This window comes from Sapajus apella, unplaced genomic scaffold (assembly GCF_009761245.1).
Source record: "Sapajus apella isolate SASKATOON/1434 unplaced genomic scaffold, GSC_monkey_1.0 scaffold6, whole genome shotgun sequence".
NCBI lineage: Eukaryota > Metazoa > Chordata > Mammalia > Primates > Cebidae > Sapajus > Sapajus apella.
The window spans coordinates 18,962,944-18,978,522 of NW_022436946.1; the positions used below are offsets into that span (position 1 = coordinate 18,962,944).

The 15,579-nt window shown below is 41.5% G+C and overlaps 1 protein-coding gene across 31 annotated transcripts in view; it reads left to right on the forward strand.

Annotated features, from left to right (window-relative positions):
• Positions 1-2,761: 2,761 nt before the first annotated feature.
• Positions 2,762-15,579, forward strand: part of EPB41L2 (erythrocyte membrane protein band 4.1 like 2) — a 225,776-nt gene continuing 212,958 nt past the window's right edge. For 7 of the 31 annotated variants that reach the window (XM_032274775.1, XM_032274784.1, XM_032274792.1 and 4 more), the window contains exon 1: positions 2,762-2,923. The gene's annotated coding sequence lies outside the window, so the exon portion shown is untranslated. Of the gene's footprint in view, positions 2,937-15,579 lie in introns of all 31 variants that reach the window. The other 24 variants (XM_032274776.1, XM_032274772.1, XM_032274778.1 and 21 more) reach the window with 7 other exon arrangements.

The following is a 15,579-nucleotide window of genomic DNA, read 5'->3' on the forward strand; positions in this document are numbered from 1 at the left end:
GCCATCTTAGATCCTTTATCCAGAGTTGAGCTTCCCAGCTGAGCATTGCTTGAATTCCTGCCCCAAAGAATCATAAGCAATAAAACGTTTGTTTTAAGTCCCTAAAGCAGGGTCTTGTAGCCTGACTAAAACTGAGCCTAAGTTGGCCAGGTGACAGAGTGACTCCTGTGGTCATTTGTGTGATATGTTTGTTGCTGTGGCAGTGGAACTGGGATAGCATGGGTTCATGGTGAAGCTTGAGAATGCCTTAGAAATAGGAGAGGGCACTGTCAGGTCTTGCTGCTTGCAGACCATGTAAAGAAGGGGGAGGTCCTCAACCCAGAGCCACTCCAGCCTGGTTTGGGCTTGGCACATAGAAGGCACAAAGATAAAAGGATGATTCATGGATATAGTGAGATCAAGCTTTTCTAGGAGCCATGCCTGTAGGGGTGAGTTGGTAAGTAAAGGCACTAAGGAAGACGTGGGTAAATCTCTAGTCCACACTTCCAGACTAGCTTTGCTTGCAGAGTGCCTGGGATCGAGGCTATGGTGCTACATTTGGATGTGATAGCTCTCAGGACTAGTACCTAGATTCCTGTCTTATTCTCTGTGTCAGTCCTTTGCCTGTTACTATAGTGTGTCTAGCGGGAAGACTCAATCTTGTTCTTGCCAGTGTGTTTTCCTGGGGATTAACATTTTGCCCTTGAACTGCAGCCTGGTCATCCTGACAGTGCTTCCGCCTGCCTGCGTCTTTGGATATCACCTATTCCAGGACCTTGTCCTTCTTTCTGTTCAAACCCCTCTTCTCTTCTTGTTAGACTTCCCTGCTTGTCTGGACCACCACCTGTTGTTTGCTAACATCTCTATGGTGCCACATTCCTTCATTTTCTTCACTTCCTTGTAGCTCCTGGGAGTTCATTTTTCTACCCTCAGTTCCTGCTAGGTCCTCACTGAATCTGTTCCATTCCATTAAAATGCTAGGGCTATGTAAGGCTGTGTCCAAAAACAGAATCCAATTCTTCTACCACACAGTAGCCTTTAGACATTTGACAGTCTTTTTATCACCTTTAATTATCTTTTTAGGCTAGATCTTGCTGGTTCCCACACTTTCAAGGTCACCCATTATGGATATAATTTATATATAATCCATATATAAATTATGGATATAATTTATCAATATTTTCTTTCGGAGGGAAAAATTTCTTCTTAAAGGGTGGCATATAGCAGTGATTCACGTAGTTCAACAGAGAGTATAGTAGGCATATCCTTTCTTATGAGAAGGGCATTACATTTTATTAATTATTTCTATATTTATGTTACTTTGCACTAGCATTTTAAAGGGGCTCTATCAGAAGTGGATCAATGTTTTAGGGACCTAAAAGCTTATATGACTTTAGGGACTCTTTAAAAAATACAAAATGAAATACAAAATTATAAAGTTAGTTTCAAGGCTTGTGAAAATGAGAGATCCCGAAGTTTGTTTCATTAGTTCTCATTGTAAACTGCTGCATATTTCTTATGAGAAAATAATAGTATTTTCTCATAAAATTCCCAGGTCTTCTTTACCAGAATTGCTGTTTAATCAGGCTTCTGCTCTGTTTTAGCACACCTTATAAAATTTAACTTGTAGACTTAGCAGATGGGATTGTGATTAAGTAAATTAATACATATAAGGGACTTAGAACAATGCCTAGCATATAAAGCACACAATCAACCTTAACTATCATTATTTGCATTATTTACTAGGGGACCTTGGCAAATAATTAATCTTTCCAACTCTTTTCTCTTTGATGTAATGGAGCTAATACGTGCCTCCTTTTTCGTAGGGTAATTGAGAGGATCAAACGATGATAAAATATGTGAATGTATTTTGTTAACTGGAAGGTATTGTTAGTGAGGTTTCAGCTGACATAGTTAATTTTGGAAAAGCTGCTGTTTAGGAAAGAAAGGGAGACTTGACTTTGGCTGTGATGGAATCACTAAAGGCCTCAATAAAGGTGGAATGAGTATAAAGGACAAGAGTTGCAAGTGAGAGATGCTGGAGGCAGTGAGCTGGACACGTTGATACCAACTTGACGTGCAAACCTTCAGAAAAGATGAAATATATTGAATCTGAAACATATTAACTTCATTGTACAAAAGAAAAGAACCAGAAGGGTAGCGTGTGTGTGTGTGCGTGTGTGTGCGTGCGTGTGTGTGCGCATGCTTGTGGCTTTCCATAATTTGGCCCCAAACCAGGTTTTTTCCATACTCTTCTTCAGCAGTAGTCATGCTCTGCAATCCAGGTTCCCAGGCCTCTGCCGGGAGAAATGCGAGGCCTTTCCTCCGCGGGGTTTCCCCAACCCCTCCTGTCCCTCCCACAGGAAGAATAAATGGTTCCTTTTCAATGCCCTTTCTGTGAAAGCACTTTTTCCACTCTAGAGTGAGGGAGACCCAGTTTTCCTTATTCTGCATCTCCAGGCTCTGCTCCACGGTCTACCTCTAGGAAGGCGCTCAGTGAAGGTTTAGTCAGCGAATGCACTTTGAATAAATAACTTTTAAAGTTGAGAGGACTTTTAAGGCCGGGAATCACAGTCGAGGACGCCTTGCCCAGGGGCATTAGCGGTCCTCATCCGGGCGGCCCTGAAGGCGAAAGACCTCCTCCACCTCCGGGTCCTCGCGGCCGCGCTCGGCGAATCCCGCGGGAAAGGTCCCCAGCTTGCGCGGGGGCGGGGCCTGGGCGTCGGGGGCGGGGCCGTCCGCGGGGGTTTCCGCGCCGGGGGCGCGTCCGGCGGGGGCGCGGGAGGGGCTTCCGCCGCGAGGGGGCGGGGCCGGCGCTCGGAGTCCTCTGACGGCCCCAGCCAGGGAATTTCAATTTGAAACCTAGCGGAGGGAGGAGGCCAGCGCGGCTGCCCGCGGCAGGGACCGAAGAGGGACGGGTCCCCGCGGCGAGCGACCTCCAGAGGTGCGGCGTCGGGGTAAGGAGGCGTGTGGGACTGCACGGGCCAGGCGACTTGTCCGAGTGGGGCTGCAGGGGCGGCTCAGATTTTTCCTCTGGCTGCGGCTGGGAAGCTGATCCCGGGCAGGAAGCGGTGGCGGGACGGTCCCACCGGGATGGGGGGTGGGGAGAGGGGGCCCGGCTTTGGGATTTTCTGCGGCTCCCTCTTTCCTTTCCCTCTCGGTCTCTGCTCTACCGGATTCCTGCCCCGGGGTCCGGGTCCTGTTGCTCCGGGCCGGATCCCGGCTTCGCTGCTCCCCTAGGTTCCCCTCCTCCCTTTTCCGGGGGGCAGGGGCCGCGTCCCGGAGGAGCCTGGAGAGGCGAGGGCACGGGGTGGACGTCGTCCCCGCCGGGGTGCCGTGGGCTCAGGTCACGCGTCCGGGCCCCGTGGAGCAGCAGCGGGAGAAATCCGGCTTCATCCCCCAGCTGGGAGGCTCAGCCGCGGCGTCGCCCTTGAGGAGGAAGGTTTTGGAAGGGGAAGCGCGGGCCGGCCGCGCGCGTGGGGACTGCGGGAAGACGGGCGAGGGCTGCGCGCCAGCCCCACGCGCGGTGCGGGTCGGCCCGGCGTCAGCTTGCGCCCGCGCCCCGGCTGCAGCCTGCGCCGTCTGGGAGCTGCCGATAGGGACGCGTGTTTCGTGCTGGGATCCTTACAATTCCCACACCCAGGCCATCTCACCACAGATGGCTTGTTTTTCTCTCCTCCTGCGCTGGGGGCCGAGGGTTGGGAGCATTTTTAGGTGAGCAGCGGGGAAGCACCAGGAGGAGAACCTAAAGGAGCGGGCAGGGTTGGAGTCGGCGTCTGGGGACCCCATCCCCAGGCGCAGACGCTGCCCCAAGCAGCCTGGACGGCTGTGGTGGGATGTCAGTTATGCTTCTCCAGATCGCTCACCTTCCCCGAGGTCAAGTTTGTTTTATTTTATTTTATAAATAAAATGAGGTTTGGCGAGAAGAGCTCCTGCCTAGAGTCTATTATTTTGGGGAGGGGTCTGCGTGTGGCGCCCTCCCTACTGACCCGGGTCGCCTTTCATTGAATTGCTCCATCAACACCACACCTGCCCCGAATTTTAAGATCCCTGGATGGGTGGGAGGGAAGGTGGAACCTAGAGGAGCTGTGGGTATATTTTCACTTTTCTGAATCACATCTTTCCCGGGTTTCTTGAACTTCTTGCATCTGAAATGGCATGTGTGTGCCAGGCGTTTTGTTCCTCTTGTTAGTGTTATTTAAGCTTTTTTTCAAAAAACGACTTGCGCAGTTTTCCCCTCATTTCTTCAGTCTTTTCTTTATTCCCTCCCCCACCCCCGTTTTTATTCTTTTTTTTCAACAGAATACATTATTTCTGTGGTTTCTATTTATAACACTGTCGAGAATTAGCATTTTAGTTGGTGTTCTGTCACATTTCACTTCGGGCTTAGCACTTGCGGGAAACTGAGTCAATTTCTATGCCGCAGGGCTAGGATTTAGAATTCTCAAGCTTTGAACAGGCTTTAGTGGGGAACGAATAGTGCTTAATCCTATTTAGTTTCCCTTTGCAGGATCATTGCTGTGAGAAATCGCTGTATGGCTGTTGCAGCCACTGATGGGGGCTGCATTGCAATGCAATCTTGAATTGTGATAAGGGCCAACTGGGTACATCCATCAGGCTGTGAGTTTGACACAACTTTTAAAGAGCTATGCTGTGTCGCCTTGTCAGAGCTCGAGTGATCATTCTTATAATTCAATGTAAGAACCACCATCATACTTCAGATATCTATTCTTTGCAGGTTATTGGAGAACTGTGCAAGTGGTAACGGCTTGGAACAATGGTGTGGATTTAGCGCTAATTTAATCCTATCCTGTCTTCCTTACTTCTTGGGCAGAATTCCCACTGAAGTCAGTAGTGGTCTTGTGTGCAGACAGACTGCTGAGAACAAGAGGCTGCTCATTTAGAGTAACGGGAAGGGACGGTTTCTTTCCTTTTGAAACATCCCTCTGTAAGAAAGACCTAGTCATAACAGTTCTTTAATCTTTTACCCCTAGCCCAAGTAGTTAAGAGCACTGTTTGCAAAAACCTTCGAAAGAAAATTTGTGGATGAATTGAGCCATGTCCCTCAAACTCTTGATATCTAAATTGGATGGTGACTGTTAAAGATGAAAAGTGATTTAAAAAATCATTTAACAAAGCTAGAATTTCAGTAAAATTTTTCCTAACTTGTGTAAAAAACATAAACCGCCAGGGAGCATTTTGTAGCAACTGGGTATGTATATTTCAAATCTGAAATTTAAGTCCAAGTAGAAAGAAGCAAATTTGATTTAGAGGATGAATCTGAAGAGAGGCCACCAAAAAATAACTATCTAAATATAAAAGAAGGAAATTCAGATAGCTCTTGCTGTATTTCAGGTAATAGCTTTAGGACAATTTGCTCACTGTCATACGTGTTCTTAAAGACTTAGTGACTGCCCGGGTCCATCATTAGATATGCGAACACTTGGAGATTTCCAAATGAGCTTTGTGCTGATCTGAGTTGGTGAGCTCGTTAGATCCTTGGCTTCTTAATGTAACATTCTTGTGGCTTACCCTTTCCAAATTACTAGTTCTAAGGAATTGAGTTTAGAAAACCTAACCAGTGACCAGAATGTAAAAATAGGTATTTAAAAATCAGAACCACGTCCACGTGTACTACCCAACAACTTGCTTTCAACTAAAAATACTCGCAAAGATGACAAAGCAGTCCACAACCAAAATATTTATTGGTACAATTTCTCTGTAATTAGTAATATTGGACAGTTATGTTTAACATCAGATTCTGCCCTGAAACACCCCTCTCATATTACTGTGGTTAGTGAACTACAAAGGTTGTATCTTTGCCATTTCATTTAGGAATGTAGGGTTTATGTTTTATGCAGCAGAATGCTAAATATTTTTGAAGGTTTGCTTTTGTTTCTGTTGAAGGCATGGGCCTTTTTCTTTCTTTTTTGAACTGAAGTAGTCTGTTTAAAAACTGTGTGGACTTATTTTTTTTTAAGTATGAATTGCTAGTAGTTTTATAAGGCAAATGAACAGTTTATAGGGATCAATACCGCTGAGTCACATTTTGCATTTCTAAAATCTGTATTGTTTACTTGGAGAAAACAAAAGAAATGTGCCTGCCTCCTCCATCCCACCTTTATTTAGAAACATTTCCAGTGGGCCTGTTTGTTTTCTTCAGATTCAGAATTACTGTACCTAACCACTGGGTACCCTTACAGATTTCAAAGCCTCAAGTAAATGTTTATGCTGGCTTTTGTAGTCAGCAAATAGTAGCCAAACCCTAATTTACTGCTCTTTTATAGAATCTTGGAATCTCAGGGCTGAACCGTTAGGAGTCAGCAGATCCACTCTTAGCCCTAGTCTCTTCCTCTCAACATGCAAACAGTTCTAATCTCTTTGGAATGTCTGAGCAAATAGAAGATTTGTATGTGATTTTTGTCACTGATTCTAGACAGAACATCCTTTGGGATGCCATGTTTTGGCATAAACCAACAGCTTGGTATTATAAGATTTATATCATTTCTCTCTGTGGACAGTGCCCTAAACTAAAATCTAAAATGGAGTCAATGCCTGGTATGATTAACTGTAGGGAAATGGCCTCCAAGTTAGCAATTAATATTAGAGTTATTTACAAATTGTAGGTAAGCCAAGAAGGAAAAAAAGAAATCATCTTAGTCATCTAGAAATGATTTATAGTTCTTTGTTGTTGTTTGTTTTTTTGTTTTTGTTTTTGAGACACAGTTTCACTCTGTCACCCAGGCTGGAGTGCAGTGGCATGATCTCAGCTTACTCCAGCCTCAGTCTCTAGGTTCAAGTGATTCTCGTGCTTCAGCCTCCCAAGTAGCTGGGATTACAGGTGTGTGCCACCATTCCTGGCTAATTTTTGTATTTTTAGTAGAGATGGGGTTTCACCATGTTGACCAGGCTGGTCTTGAACTACTGACCTCAAGTGATCTGCCTGCCTCAGCCTCCCAAAATGTTGGGATTACAGGCATGAGCCACCACGCCCAGCTGATATATAGTTATAGCTAATAGTTTTTGGTAGCTTTTATATGAAAAAAAGCTCATCATCACTGGTCATTAGAGAAATGCAAATCAAAACCACATTGAGATACCATCTCACGCCAGTTAGAATGGTGCTCATTAAAAAATCAGGAGACAATGGATGCTGGAGAGGATGTGGAGAAATAGGAATTCTTTTACACTGTTGGTGGGAGTGTAAATTAGTTCAACCATTGTGGAAGACAGTGTGGTGATTCCTCAAGGATCTAGAAATAGAAATACCATTTGACCCAGCAATCCCATTACTGGGCCAGTATTATAAAGACACATGCACATGTATGTTTACTACATATAAACATGTATTATAAAGACATTGTATTATAAAGACACATGCACATGTATGTTTACTGTGGCACTGTTCACAATAGCAAGGAGTTGGAACCAACCCAAATGCCCATCAGTGATAGAGTGGTTAAAGAAAATGTGGCACATATACACCATCTAATATTATGCAGCCATAAAAAAGGATAAGTTCATGTCCTTTGCAGGGACATGGATGAAGCTGGAAACCATCATTCTCAGCAAACTGACACAAGAACAGAAAACCAAACACTGTGTTCTCACTCATAATTGGGTGTTGAACAATGAGAACACATGGACACAGGGGAACATCACACACTGGGGCCTCTTAGGTGATGGGGGCTAGGGGAGGTATAGGAGGGGGTGGGGGCCTAGGGGAGGGATAGCAGGGTATGGGGGCCTAGGGGAGGGATAGCATTAGGAGAAATACCTAATGTAGATGACAAGGTGATGGATACAGCAAACCATCATGGCATATGTATACCTAACTGCACATTCTGCACATGTACTCCAGAACTTAAAGTATAATTAAAAAAAAACAGTTTTTTGGTAGCCTTTTCTATAAAGCGCGTGTCTGTGTGTGTATTTCATATGAGAGAGGGAATATTATATGTGTTTGTGATGTGAAATATCTACACATTGTATTTAATAAATATTTGATGATTAATTCATTGAAACAATATATTGGAGGTGAAGAATCTTTAGTGAAGATTCTTTGATAGAGTTGATGTAGAAATGGGTGATATTTCATGTAGAAACATTGTGTAGGTAATATTTTATTTAGAGGATTTGCTTTTCTAACCACTGGTATTGTTTATCCTGTTTGGCTTGGGATCTGTGTTGTAAGTTTCTTAGATTCATGTTTTTTATGTCTAGGAGAGTAGATAATCTATGTCTGTGGTGTTGGGGTAGTATTAATTTTAATTAGAATTTCAGAGGCTCTCTGAATTTTCTTATTTTAAAGTGATGTCTCTTGCTCCTTGGCATTGGTATAGATTTCATGTGATCTATGAGTGCATTCATACTGCTTCTGGATTTTTTTTCTTCGAAGACTGAAGTGGAGCTAATTTCATATTCTCAGTTATCTTTAAAATGGAAACATATTTTCACTTCACAGATACCTTTCTGAATTTTGCATATTTTCACTCTAACATTGTAGAGCCATAAAGTCAAAAAGTACATAGATTATCTTGCAAATAATCTGGAATAAATTGAAGGATAAGAACAATCTTTTCTGAGATCCGAGCTGTATCTTAAGTAAGATTTTGCTTTAGATAGACAAGTTGAACTTTTACATATATAACTAATCCAGTATCATGGGGATAATTTTAGTTCTTTCCGGGTTAGGAACTGGAGGGCATGGAAAGGCTCCCACAGTGTTTTTGTCACTGTTCATTTATAGGACCTTATTGCCTAGGTCAGGTGGGGTAGTTCATGCTATTTAAACCAAATCTTTGTGAAGAGGCCAGTTTCTTGTTGCTTTGCTCTTATGGTCTCACCATCAATCTTCATGAAAGAATTTTCAAATACTTAAACACTTACGATACCCTTTAGTTGCCTTTTTGCAGGATAATTGTGATTTAAAAGTTTGTCATATAGTTCTGATTACCAGCTCTGAAGTCCCGTTTTCCAAGCCCTTGTATTCAAGTTTCCCGACCTGCTGATGAGTTTCAGGGCTGGGCCATCATAACAACAGTGCTGAATTTGCTCATATTTTTTACAGTTTCCTACATTCGACCAATATATGTACATATCCCAGTAGCTTGAAGACATAAAATAGAAATGCGGTATACACTCTGCCATAATTCTTTATTTCTATCTCTTTTTGTTCAGAAGCTACTTGTTTTTCACCTTAGATTCATTTACCTTATGGGCCAGAAGGGAGCTTGAAGGTTATTTAGTTCAGACCCCTGATCTGGGGTGGAGAGTGGGGTTCTTGGGCCTCCAGGGTGCATATACTGCCTGAAACTGTAAGTCAGGTATTGTGCTTCTGCGTGCATGCACTTGTGTGTGTGTGTGTGTGTGTGTGTGTGTGTGCGCGCAGCATCTGTGTGTGTGTATATGTGTGCAACATCTGTGTATGTGTGTGCAGCATCTGTGTGTGTGTGTGCGTGTGTGTGTGTGTATAAGTGGCTGGGAGAGACAGGTTGAGAGAGAGAGAGAGACTTCAGAAGGTTTTTGAAAGGGTTTTGGGAAACAGAAAAGGTTGAGAACTGATATTTCAGTTCTTATTTCCGAGATTAAAAGATGGAAGTTTTAAGGGTATTCTTTTCTTTTTCTCTTTTTTTAAAAATTTTTTTCGCCATGTTGTACTTTTCATCATTGATTCTCCCCTATCCCCCATTGTACTTCTTTCCATTCAGTTGAATTCATTTAGTTGATCTCCTTTTACCTAGTTGTCAAGGTTAAACTGAATTCTGATATAATTCTGGCCACTCATATTCTTACCTGTGAGCTTAGTGAATGTGTGTTTATTTCCTCACAAATTTCTTTGATGGAAATATTGATTAGAAGGGATCAGTAGCATGTCCACACTATTTGATGCTGGTTAGACTGCCACATATGCCATTGTGACCTTGGGCAAATTATTTCTCAAAGTCTCATTTCCTGTAGTAAGGGGTTAAAAATCATACCTACCTCAGAGTTACATGAGGATTAAATGAGCTAATGCTTATAAAATGCTTCACAGAGTGCCTGGCATCTGTAAAAACTGTTAGGTTAAGAAAAGACCTAGTGGGTTGGTTGCTGGTGAATATGTGGTAAGCAGATTTTTTGCAGTGGTCAGGAATAATTATCTGTGTGGAAGTACAGTCTTTGATATGAAACTGTAATTTCCTATTGTGATCACAAGTTAAAACCACTTTTTAACAATTTCAGTCCAGTATCTAGAATGTTTGAGCTTTTAGAAACTCTGTCTTAACTTCATTCTTTTTGGTAACAAAAGAGCGAAGCAGTTGGGATCTAGCTTCAATAACAAAGGGATAATGTAGTCTTTTTTGTTATGTTGCCAGAGGTAACTGATTATAAATGTAAAATTGTGTGCATATGCTATACTATAATTTCTTCTATTAGCGCAGTAAACTTGCTGAAAGAACCCTGTTAGTGAGCAGAATTTTTATTGATAATGTTTAAATCTCTGCATATGGCATTAAAATGTAACCTTTATAAATCTTGGTGTGAAACAGACCTGCACACCAATATAGTGTTTTAACTTTAAGTTAGTTGCCTATTTTAAGAAATCAGATTTCATATAAATATATTTTAGGCTAAAAATTTGGTGATGGTGCAGCGCGGGGCCCACTGGGCCCACTGGTTCTGTTGGTTCTGGTGCTCTCATGGGTCAGCTGCTTTGTTTAACCTGTCCCTGATACATCATTTTATGCTCAGTTCTAGCTTTGTTCTAGGTTCCATTTTAAGTAATCCTGTAAGGCCAGAAGCATTGGTAATCAATAAACATGTAAAAAAAAAATAAGGAAGCCAATGGTCTTGCAGCACCAACTGTAACCAGGTGCTGTAGTCGGTACTTTACATACGCTAATATCCCTGTTCCTTTTCTGCAGCACCATCTTGGAGTAGCTGGTGTGCTCTTTTTACGTATGAGAAATTGAGGCCTTAGGCTCCAGGGCACCCAACTTGTGTATGGCTAAAGTCCTTGTTTTTTTCTGTGAGGTCCAGTTACTGCTTTTAATTGTTTGATGTTATTACTCAGTAGAAGTTGAAGTTTTTTGGAATTCATTGTTATCTGCAGTATCTAACTTTTGTAAAAAGACAGGCTTGCTTTCCTTACTGGGTTCTACCATCTAGTTTTTTGTGTAAAGGTATGATTATGAAGCAGACCTGAATACTACTTTTAGTTATGTGATTCTTGACTAATGCGGGAGCAGGGAATACCCTTCATCTTGTTAGAAACTTTACTCTAAATGTTTCTAGTCTGATTTTTCAATATTAGAAAAATATATCAAAGGATAAAACACATCAGAATAAAATGTGGCTCTCCCCCCACCTTTACTTTCTGCCTTTCCTGTGGTTTTGCACTTTTTGCTTTCATTTAAAGTGCAAATGGCATTCCCCAGGTGTGTCACATGATGTAGAAAGTCAGGTAGTACTTAGGGGATTATGAAGAAAAGCAGCAGACTAGTGCCCTAGCTCCCTCCTTGACAGATTTCTGCTCCCCCGAGGCAACTACTTTCAATAGTTTTGGTTTTGTATTCTGGTGTTTTGTCTCTAAATAACATGATTTTCTTGTTTCTTGATTCTTTTAAGTGACAGAATATTTTATGCTTTATTATTTGTTAAAAGTTTAGTGGCTGGGTATGGTGGCTTACCCCCATAATACCAGCACTTTGGGAGGCCAAGGGGCAGGGGTGGATCACCTGAGGTCAGGAGTTTGAGACCAGCCTGGCCAACATGGCAAAACCTCATCTCTACTAAAAATACAAAATTCAGCTGGGTGTGGTAGTGCCTGCCTGTAGTCCCAGCTGATCAGGAGGCTGAGACAGCCGGGAGGCAGGGTTGTGGTTAGCCAAGATCGCGCCTCTGCACTCCAGCCTGGGCGACAAAGCAAGACTCCGTCCGTCCCACCAAAGTCAACATCAGTATAGGCCAAATCCTAATTTCCTTAATGAAGACTTCTAGTAGCTGCCCAAGAAAGTGTAAATGGGAGGTGAATTTCTTGAGGCTTGCATGTCTTAAAATGTCTTTCTCCACTCTGTTTGGTTGCTTTTATGGTTTGGTTGTATATAGAATTCTGTTAGTGATTACCTTCCCTCCAAATTTTGAAGGTGCCTTTTGAAGCCATTTGAAGGATGCTTTTCTCTCACCTCAGTCCTCAGAGGTACCTGGAACCTCCAATTTCTCAGGCTCTTAGGGCTTTTCGAACAATCAACTTGTTTCTTGTAGGCCCCCACCAACACAGGAACACAGTTTTCTGCTTCCTCTGCTCTGCTAAGTCAGTTACTTTGTACATCTGCTTTCCATCTTCTAAAATTTTGTTGACATATTTGCTGGCCTGACCCCTCCTACTGTTTTTTTTTTTTTTTTTTTTTTTTTTGCTTTGCTTTTGTAAATTTGTTCCTAGTAAGAAAACTTTCCTTACTGTCATTTTAGTATGGTTCTGAGAGGAAGCAGAAATTAGCTCATGTTAAACAAATTGAATTTTGGAATTTAAATTGATTAAAAACAAAATTCACAAGATTGCTGTGGTACTTACATTTGGTAAGGACTGCAGCCATAATAAAATTATACTTGTTTCTCCATGCCAGGTGCTGGGTTGAACTTCATTTATATAGAGGGAGGTGGAAAAGTCAGGGGATTGAGTGAACATCTAGGGTGGCTGGGAGTGGACGACTGATATGTTATTGGTCAAGAAACTACTTCCTAGGAAAAGTTTAGTAAATTTATCATATTTTTTTTCCTGTAGTCTTTCAAGGATTAGTTTAGTATAAACTCTTAGAAATATTATGTATTTGAACTAGACTTAACAATGCATACTCACCAAATTTGTTTTTGTTGTGTATTGGAAGTGATAGCATTAGTTGAGATATATTGAGTATCTTGGTTTGTCTGTCTTTAGATTGACATATTGTTGCCACACATATACTTGAATATTTTTTGGACCTGGTGCAGTGGCTCGCACCTCTGAGCCCAGCACTTTGGGAGGCCAAGGCAGGCAGATCACCTAAACCCAGGAATTCAAGACCAGCCTGAGCAACATGGGGAAACCTCATCTCTATTAAAAAATAAACAAATAAATAAATAAAAAGAATATTCTTTGAATATGATTTGAGGATTAGAGTAAGCTTTGAATATATGCAGGTTCTGTTAAATACTGTAAGGGTGAAAAGTTTCATTACTAGGTAGGACTTTATCTGTACCTTAATATGAAGGTACAGATGTTAGGGATTTTTGAGTATGGGTTTTGGGGACAGTAAAACATAAAGGAAGGTTCTGAATACTGTAGTAGGTCAGTAGTGACTGGGAGGTCTGAGGAAATGTCAGGATGATCTACTGCCTGTTATGTGATCAGTGTTGGTTAAGTTGCCCAGTGGATTTTAGAGATTTATAAATTCAAATCTATTATTCATGAATGTAGAAGATGTTGCAGGCAATCGATAAGGACAGCATTTCCCTAAAGTATGTTGGTATGTTAAATGATTTGAGTCTTTCTTCTTTTTTGTTTTTGTTTCTTGGAGACGGGGTCTCGCTCTGTCGGCCAGGCTGGAATGCAGTGGCGCGATCTTGGCTTACCGCAACTTCTGCCTCCTCGGTTCAAGCGGTTCTCCTGCCTCATCCTCCTGAGTAGCTGGGATTACAGATGCCCGCCACCACGCCCAGCTACTTTTTGTATTTTTAGTGGAGATGGGGTTTCACCATGTTGCCAGGCTGGTCTCGATCTCGTGACCTCAGGTGACCCGCCTGCCTTAGCCTCCGAAAGTGCTGGGATTACAGGCGTGTGCCACCATGCCGGGCCTCCATTTGATTTTTAAAACAATTTTGTACCACAAATCTGGCAAGTAAGAAAAGTGGAGTTTAAACTTATTCAAAGTCCTGGAGCAGTTACTAATGGAGCTTCAGGCAAGGCCAAGGTCCCTTGTGTCCAGAGTTGTTCTCACTACATTGTGCACTTTTGCCAGTTGAAGTTTTCTTGGAGAACTCAGGAAGTCTGCCAAGTTTTATAGCTAGAGGGATGTCCTGTCGCTTTTATATATTTGTATTTTGAACCCTGAAGGTAGACAGAGCTCGGTCTTCCAAAAATAGTTCAATAAATGTGTCAACATTTTGAAATACTACTGAAAAAACAAGGAAGTAAAAGTCCTATGGGATTATTGGAAAATGATGCCAAATGCCTCCACAAGCATTTGAAAAGCAAATGTGGCAGTGGTTATATGCTAGACGATTGTTCATATTCAGCCTTCACTTTTGGGGCCTATTTTTATTGTAATAATCTTTTACTGTCTCCCAGTACTCTGTTTAATTGTTTCTAGACTCTGTTAGAAAAGCTACTAAATGTTTATACTCTGGTAGAAAAGCTACAAAATGAACATCTTTCTTGGAAAATTTTCTTTAATTCACTTTAATTCACTTTTTCTTAAGGAAAAAAAGGAAAACTTTTTTTTCCTTAATAAAGTGGACAAAAGCTGTGTATGGGAAGGGTCAGAATATCAGGTGTAACAGGGTCTGTCCACTGCGAAGGAATCAAGAGTTATCCATGGACTTGTAACCAGAACTGTTTCTGGATCTTGGCCATTAAACTCAATATCAGTAAAGCCTACATCTTAATTTCCTTAATGCCAAGATTGTCTGTTTTAAATTATACACATATGGGAATGTGAATACATTCGTCTTCCCCCACCTCCCTCCACCTGAAAACAGGAGGAAAATAGAGGCACATTGAAGATATTCTAAACTTTGGCAGCTCTGCAATGAAGAGAGATAGATGTAGGCTGCATATGTGATACAGATGTGGCTTCTACCTAATTGAGGCCATTTCACCTTCATCTTCAGTACTGCAAGCTTAAATTGAAAGAGGGTAGATTCTACAATATTCTATAGATGTATGATTTATGTGTTACTTGCTCTGTGTAGAATACATCATAGCAGTGAAGGATAATGTGGCATTTTTTTTTAAGGACTTTTTTTTTTCCGGTTAGATTTTTTTAAAGCCGTGTTTGGTTAGGTTTTTAAAAGCCATGTAGTATTTGATTATCAGAGTGTTTTTGGAAGACAGAAGGTACCATTATCAGTTACCGAAAAATGTTTTTCTTTTTTGAACTTTTTACTATGGCAAATTTTCAATATATTCAGAGGTAGAGAATAGTAGTATAATGAGCTTCGCGTACCCTCACCTGGCTTCAGCAATTATCAGCCACATGACCAGTCATGTTTCATCTGTATTTCCCTTTTACTCTCTGACCCATTCTCATTACTTTGAAGCAAATTCCAGACATCATATAAATTTATTTGGGAATAAATGAGTTTCCCCCTCCCTTTTTCTTGGCATGTACTTGTGTACTTCCTGATCTCCCAAATAAAGTTCATGTTTATTACTTGTTTTGTGGAATAACAGAAAATAGGTCATTTGTGATATACTGTTGTGATGTTTTTGTAATAAATATCTGAATATTGTTTTAGTCAATGAAAGTGGTTTCACCTAAATGTAGCATTGTGGACATAAAGAATGCTTTAACCAGTGCTAAAAACAAGGAACATAAAAACAAAACAAAACAAAAAAACAAAAACCCTAACAATTTCTAA